Below are 7340 nucleotides of genomic sequence, written 5' to 3'. Positions count from 1 at the left end.
TGCGGAAATCAAGTTTCCTAGTAATTCTAATCGTGGCAAAGTCATTTTCTTCAGTGGAGCTAGACGACATTTTGAAATTATAAAACTTGTCGCACATTTGTCATGGTATCTAATCCTGAAATATGCGACCGCACCATATACTTTTGCGCTTGCGTCAGAAAATATATGTACTTCCAGCTGCTAAATCTCCAGCTAGTCAAATTAGAGTCGAGGTATGACAAGCCTCTCAAGCTCAGTTACTTCATTCCACCACTCCTGGAACATATATTTCAATTCTGCTGGAATATTTTCATCTCATTTTAAGACGTTTTCTCAATGAGTCTGCACTATTAATTTAATTCTAACATTGAGTGGTGTAATTAAACCTAATGAACATGCCACATGCACTTAGAACTATACGTTTTTTTGGTGTCACGTATTTAAATTTTGTAAATTGATTCAGATCTATCTTCAAAGTGTCCTTGTCATTGTCCCAAATTAATTCTAATACCTTTAATGGTATGTCTGTTTGATTCGATGGCGTCCGACATTCCATTTGGGTTTCCTTCCATCTTTGATTCAGGATAGCTAAATTCGAAGACCATTGCCGTAAATTCATGTTTGCTTCGCTCAATATAAATTTAGAGTCTCTTGCAAGAGATACCCCTTCTTCAGCAGTTGATGCCCCACTTATTAAGCCATCAACATAAAGGTCTTTCAAAATAGAACATGCTTCATTGCGTGAATTTTCATATTTCTTTAAATGAAGTATAGTATAGTTTCTGTCAAAATAAAAGGACTGCATTTCAGACCAAAAGGAGCATGTGTCATTCGTAATATTCTGATATCACGACCACTGAAATCAAGTTCTGTTCCCCCCCTCATTTCTCCGTAAAAAATGCAAAAACTTTCTGACTCCTTTACTATGCCAATCTCTAAAAATGCAAAACGCAATTGAGTGATAACGAAATCTTAAAATTATCCTGAGAAAATCTGGATTAAGGTTGGGACCACTATCTAAACAATCATTGAGCGATTGTTCGTCTTAAATTTCGACGACGCATCATACACAATCCTAACTTTCGTTCTCTCCTTTGATTCGCGTACTACAGCATAATGAGGCATAAAATAACCAATTTTTCTATCACAATCTCCATGAAATGCAACTTGCACAATAATACCATCCCTTAACTGCTCATTAATTAGTTCTTTCTAACGAAAATACAGATGCGAATTATGCCTAAATTTAATATTTAAGCTTATCAAACGTCTTTCTGCAACTTCATATTTACTATTCAATGTGTTACAACCCTCCTTCCATAATAATTTAATTTCATATCTCCATTTTTAAACGTGGTATTTCTTTCAAACCTATCTATAACATCTGCATTTGATCGCGAAATTTCTTTCTCCTGATTTATTCCTATAGCCTCCAAGTCCCATAAATTCCGAACTCTTTCAAAATCTGTTTCTTCCTTCACAGAGATATGGTTTACAGAAGTCTTATCATAATTTCCATGATTATCCGATCCCATTTCCTTACCTTGGATTACAAACCCAAACAAACTGTCGTAATAACTAATCGTTTCCCTAATCTTATGTTTCTTTCATGTAAAATTTCCCAAATGTAATCTGAGCCGATCAACATGTGTATATCCTTCATATTTCCAATGTCGGCCAATCCTATTCCCTTACTTAGAGTCCTGTTTCTAACCCACTTTGAAGGAATCTATGTGGTCATGCGTAATCGCATCAATTACCATTCCTTCTATGCTGATTTGTTTGCTAGGGTTGATTCTATTCCGCAAATCAAGTTGAACTAGTATATTATACTGCTGTTTACGTAGGTTTATGCTCGTTACCAAACTCATATATTTCAAATGTTTCACATCTGGTAGCCTCCAATCCTAACGAGTCCTTCTTATAAACGTTCGATTACTCCCGCCGTCTATTAACACATTAAACATTTCGCTCTTTTTATTTGTTTTTACTATAGCGCTGAATGTTTGTTACAAAACCAGGGACGATGCTGCTCCTGTGCTCTAGGTTTTGTTTTTTAGATTCCCTTTAACTTCCTCCGAAGCAATGCAATGACTGTACCTTAGATAAATTTTTGTCCGTTTCGTTACCATTTGATTCGGCTGCATTATTTGTCAGTTCTTCCTCATCGCATATTAAATATTTGTGAGGTATTTTGTATAGCTGGTCCTTTTCCCAGCAAAAATTTTGATGTATGGCTTTGTTTTAGACAAATGTAACATCGTCCTTGTGTTTTTAACGAATTTCTTTTTTCGGTTAATGGTAAAGGACATTTATGTGTTTTGTGAGATTTATCCGAACAAAAACTACATATTTCATTCGCTACTTGAAATGTTTCGTTTTGAGTCTACATAATTTTTATTGTGCTAATTTTGACTCGTTTCCCTATTACTAAACGGAATTTCATTTCGCTTAAAGTGTTTTGAATCCGATAATAAAGAAGACGCCTCTCTTATTTCTACCTCTTTTCTCAAAAACTCAATTAAGTGCTCTATATCAAATGATTCACGACATTCGCGTTGTCTATTGTAATACAAATTTAGCTCTTCTGGAATTTTGTGTAGTATTACCGGGCAAAGTATACTACTATAAGTGCCTGCTGCAACACCTAAAGACTTTAATGACAGAATTTGGATCTCAATCCTACGGGTTCGTTAGGAATTGAATGCACAAGTACAATGAAAAAATGAACAAAATTTATTATTATAACAACAAATAAAACAAAATGCCTAAATTTCCTCAGATATTCGTACAGAATTACAGTAGTTATCCTTTAACTACTCAAACGTTCAACAGGACTTAATTGAAAACAGCTAAAGAAAGCTAATCCGCGAATTCGCTACAGTCAACAAAAGCTAACTCTTAAAAACAACAACTAGCTAAAACGAATTGAGAGGTTTTCATGCTGCTTATATAAGCTTTTTAAATCCGCCAGAATTTTCTGGTATTTTCTCGAAATCCAAGAGATATTTATTTATTAAATGTTAAATGCAAGCGCTCCTTCATTTTTAATTCTCCGGCTTAGCTTTCTTTTAATATTCGTCACGCGCTGCACTGCGCATGGGAAATAAAACAATTTTATTTATAATTCTAATAACACTGACTAATTAAATACGAAATCCGTAACAATATGTTCGATTTAAAATTATTTTGCGATGTTCCTCTTGAACTGAATTTTATGGTTTAAGTGCGAAGAACATGATATTTAATAAATGAAGGTAACACACAAAATGTTAAAAAAAAAAAAAAAAAAAAAAAAAAAAAACGCTCCTTTGGACATAATTTAAAATCTGAAACCTTTCATATTTTCTTTGTTGTCCTTTTTCTTTCCCTTATTTTAGAAGTATCCTATTTATATTCCGCGTATAACGCGCAACCATAAATTTCGATCTTATTTTTTGCATTAAAGGTGCGCGTTATACGTCGTAATATACGGTAAGTCATCTGCAAATTCAAGTTTTAAACAACCCTCAAGATGACTTAAAAGATCATTTATTATTATGGTTCCAAAAAGTAGGACCGAACATACAGCCTTGAGGACAGCCTTTTCCCAGTGAATAAACCTTACTTTCGGATCCAGGCTAATTTCAACAATAAAAAAAAAAAAAAAAAAAAAAAAAAAAAAAATCGCATTTCGTTTACTCTTCTACAGCTCACTTCACTACACTTGCGTAATGAACGCAAGCATCATAAAAACTTCCTCTCTGAATTCCTTCAAAAGAATTAAGAAGTCAAGAGCAGACTTAAGGCGAAAATTTATTAGAACATTCCGCAAATAGTCTCGATTTATTTTAAGAACCCCAGTTCCATGAGTTGAAATATAGTTATTGATTAATCATTAAGAGCATCGCACCGATTTTGGTGCGTTTGTACTTTTATTTACCATTCCGAGCACCGTTTAGCAGCTATTATGAGTAACGAGTTGTTGATCATGAAATGGCTCCGTGACGATGCCTTGGTTTCTTGGCACAGAAAAGATGCTGCTGAAAACATTGACAGCAGATGGTGGCGCTGCAACAGCTGCAAGAGCATTCAAAACTCCCACCTTTTGGAGAACTCATTGTGTTTCTGACTTTCCGTCCCCTTGGCTGATAAATGAGCGAAATATTTTAAATTTCGTTTGCCATAAAACTGAAGAAGAAAAATATATTATCTTGGCTCGAATTATAGGCTGTAATCCCCCTCAATGGCGGGCTGGCCACGACTAAGCGGTGGTCACATTATTATGGAGGCGCTTAATGGGTAGGCCCACGTTGCCTCCTACGAAGGGATAGTCAATTTACAGTCATGCCTTTTTGGGATTCTAACCCGAGCCTTTCGGTACGACAGTCACTGTCACTAACCACATTCCCGTCAAGGCGGCAGACTGTAAAATGTTTTGGAGCACTATTAGTATACATGATGAGCAAAACAATTTGTTTCTTCGTAATTCAGAGTATCAGCTAATCAACGAAAACGACAGAGCTCTAACAATTGGTCTATGTCTCAAAATTTGGAGTGTGACCTACGCCATAAGATACTTACTAAGGACACAAGAGGATTTCGCCCTACTGCGTTATCCAACAAAACAACGGAACAGGACAAACAGCAAAGAAAGAACTTACTGAACTTTTATTGACTGCATTAAAAAAAAAAAAGGGCTTTTGAGCTCTTTTTAATCCAAAATAAGCTGCAGAAATTTGAAAATCTCGTTTATGTTTTTAGTGATAATACAGACGGAAGTGGTTTTGGTGTCCCTCGAAGCAATTTTATGCGCCTCGCATAAAATTTATTTCATTCTATGCAATTTTTTATTTATATATTTAATTATTTTATTTATTATTTATAATCATATTATTTAAAACAATTTTTATTAATAATTAAGTTATAAAATAATTTACTTAATTATTTAATAATAAATAAAATTATAATAAATGAAATTTATTTTAATTTGATTATTTTTTACAAATACAGTTTTGCAAAGATTTCAAGAATTAATCATTGAAAGACAGAGTTTACAGTATTTTCATTAATCACCATTAAAATTGAGCATGAATAAACCATTAGAAAATCTAAAATGAACCTAATTAATTAACAATGCGATAAAAATCTTGTTCAAAGATTTGAAGAACACATTTTATTAACTTTTATTCTTAGTTAGCAAAAAATAAGCACATTCAGCTACGAATTTTTGCACTGCTTTGTTTAGTAGTACATTTGTAGGCGAACAGCTCATTTTCACAGACGATAACTAATTGCAAAATGTACATGGAAGAGAAGGAAAAATGGGATACCACATATTAAGAAGTTCGCCAAGAGAATTATTCTTGGCGCAAACTTGGAAAAAAAAAAAAAAAAAAAAAAAAAAAAAAAATGCGAAGATAAATTTGTGAATTTCTCCGTAATTTTCGCACCAAATTTTACAAAATTTAATATCTAGGCATAATTTGAGTCGTGTTTAACCCGCAGGTTGTATGTGGGTCAGCATTCTTTTCTTTAATATAATAAATCATCCGAAAGCAAAATTTGTAAATCTAGAAATTATGGATTCATGGCTTCTTTATTATTTCGTCGTTCCATTTACTTCTTTATTATTTCGTCTCTCCATCTTCATAAAAATGCTGTTATCCACTTGTGCTGGCCTTTATGTATACATTGAGTTTTGGATCATGCAATATGAAACTTCCCTAATGTTTGAACCGGGTGTACTCCAGCTGCGCTAATGAAAATCCCCCCCCGGGTCCTGCTATAGTCCAACTGCGCCGATCAGAATTTCTTCCCCCTGCTGCCTACATGGTTACAATTTAACTTTTCGAAGCCAATTGTAGCCAAAAGGAAAATAAAAATAAATAGAATTACATATCTCAAGACGAAGTAAAAAAATTTCTAACAAGCAGGCTAATTACTTGAATAACAGTAATAAATGCGAGAACTAACAAAGAAAATAAAAGATATTGGTAAACATACATATTAGCATTACAAACATCTTCCATTTATTATAATAATATCATAAATTAAATAATTATAAAGCATACAAATTATATTTTTAATAAATTACATCAATAATAGTCAAGATGTGAGAACTAGACTGGAAAATTTAATAGAGTTCACTAGCGTGCAAAATATTATTTCATATCAAAGTGCGTTAAAGTGAGCTAAAAATATTTTTTGTTAATTAAAGCAATCATGTAAATGTTTGCAGAAATTAAATTTAGTTAAATTAAAAAAAAAAAAAAAGCTTAGCATGAAATCTATTATAACAACATTACTATGCATTTGGAACACTGACGTGTAAATTGTAAATAAATTTAAATTATTATGCTAAGAAGTTTTTCTAAAATTTATCTAGAAGAAAGGAATTAGATAAACAATACTGTAAGAAGTATGCCACACAAATAAGTATGCCATTATGAAATATTAGGAATGTAGCATAAAAGCATCAATGAAGAAGGCAATGGAAATCTAAAACACTGTAATCTAAATGTATAATAGTATCAATATATGCTATTAATTTGAATGCTGCTGAAAAAAATTATAAATGAATAATAGAAATCACAGGAACTCGTTGCATTATAAATTACAACAGTTAGAAATATTATTAGCGTGATTTAGCGGGCATCATTGTTGACAAATAATTTCAAGTACTTAATTTTACAAATAATTCAGCCTGAAACTAGGTTAGAAAATAAGCTACATGCTGAAGATTGAGCTTTGCCAAGGTGTTAGAAACATCTTCTGTTAACTAGAGTTGTGATGCAAGAATTTGTAAAAATTATCATTTAAATATAAATTCGCATTAATACAATACAAAATAGTATATAAATTCTACATACATGAAAACTTGAGTACAGTGCAACAATTATTAATTTATTAATTAAATGTGTATTAGAAATTACATGTGTGCCAAAGCACATCAGGTGGAAAACAGAATAAATATTTAAACTTTTCTAGTATTAAAATATGGAATTTGTAACAAAGTTAAATAACCTTAAAATAACTTCAATGACTAAAAATGGAAAGCTTAATACGGGAATATATTGCAATAATATTAGAGTGAATTTAGAACCACTTAAGACGTCCAATTTTTAGATTTTATAAAGATAATTCTTTTAATTAAATTAGAACTGTTTACCTAAATGGTAAATTTGAAAGTTAAAACCATTCTGCTATCTAAGAAGATTTGTTAATATTTATCTAGATAAGAAACTTATTTATGGTGCGCTACAAATCTGACATTTGATAGGTTGATTATGTATTAGTTTTGTGTATGTCATTAATCTATCAGTTTTACTATTCAAAACAGATATATATATCAGCGACTAAAATCTACAACTTGGAAAGTT

Source organism: Stegodyphus dumicola, chromosome 2, assembly GCF_044657685.1.
Source record: "Stegodyphus dumicola isolate Sdum_Otavi_A_Nest chromosome 2, ASM4465768v1".
Classification (NCBI taxonomy): Eukaryota; Metazoa; Arthropoda; class Arachnida; order Araneae; family Eresidae; genus Stegodyphus; species Stegodyphus dumicola.
The sequence above is the reverse complement of the archived record's forward strand: the minus strand, read 5'-3'. Positions refer to the sequence as shown.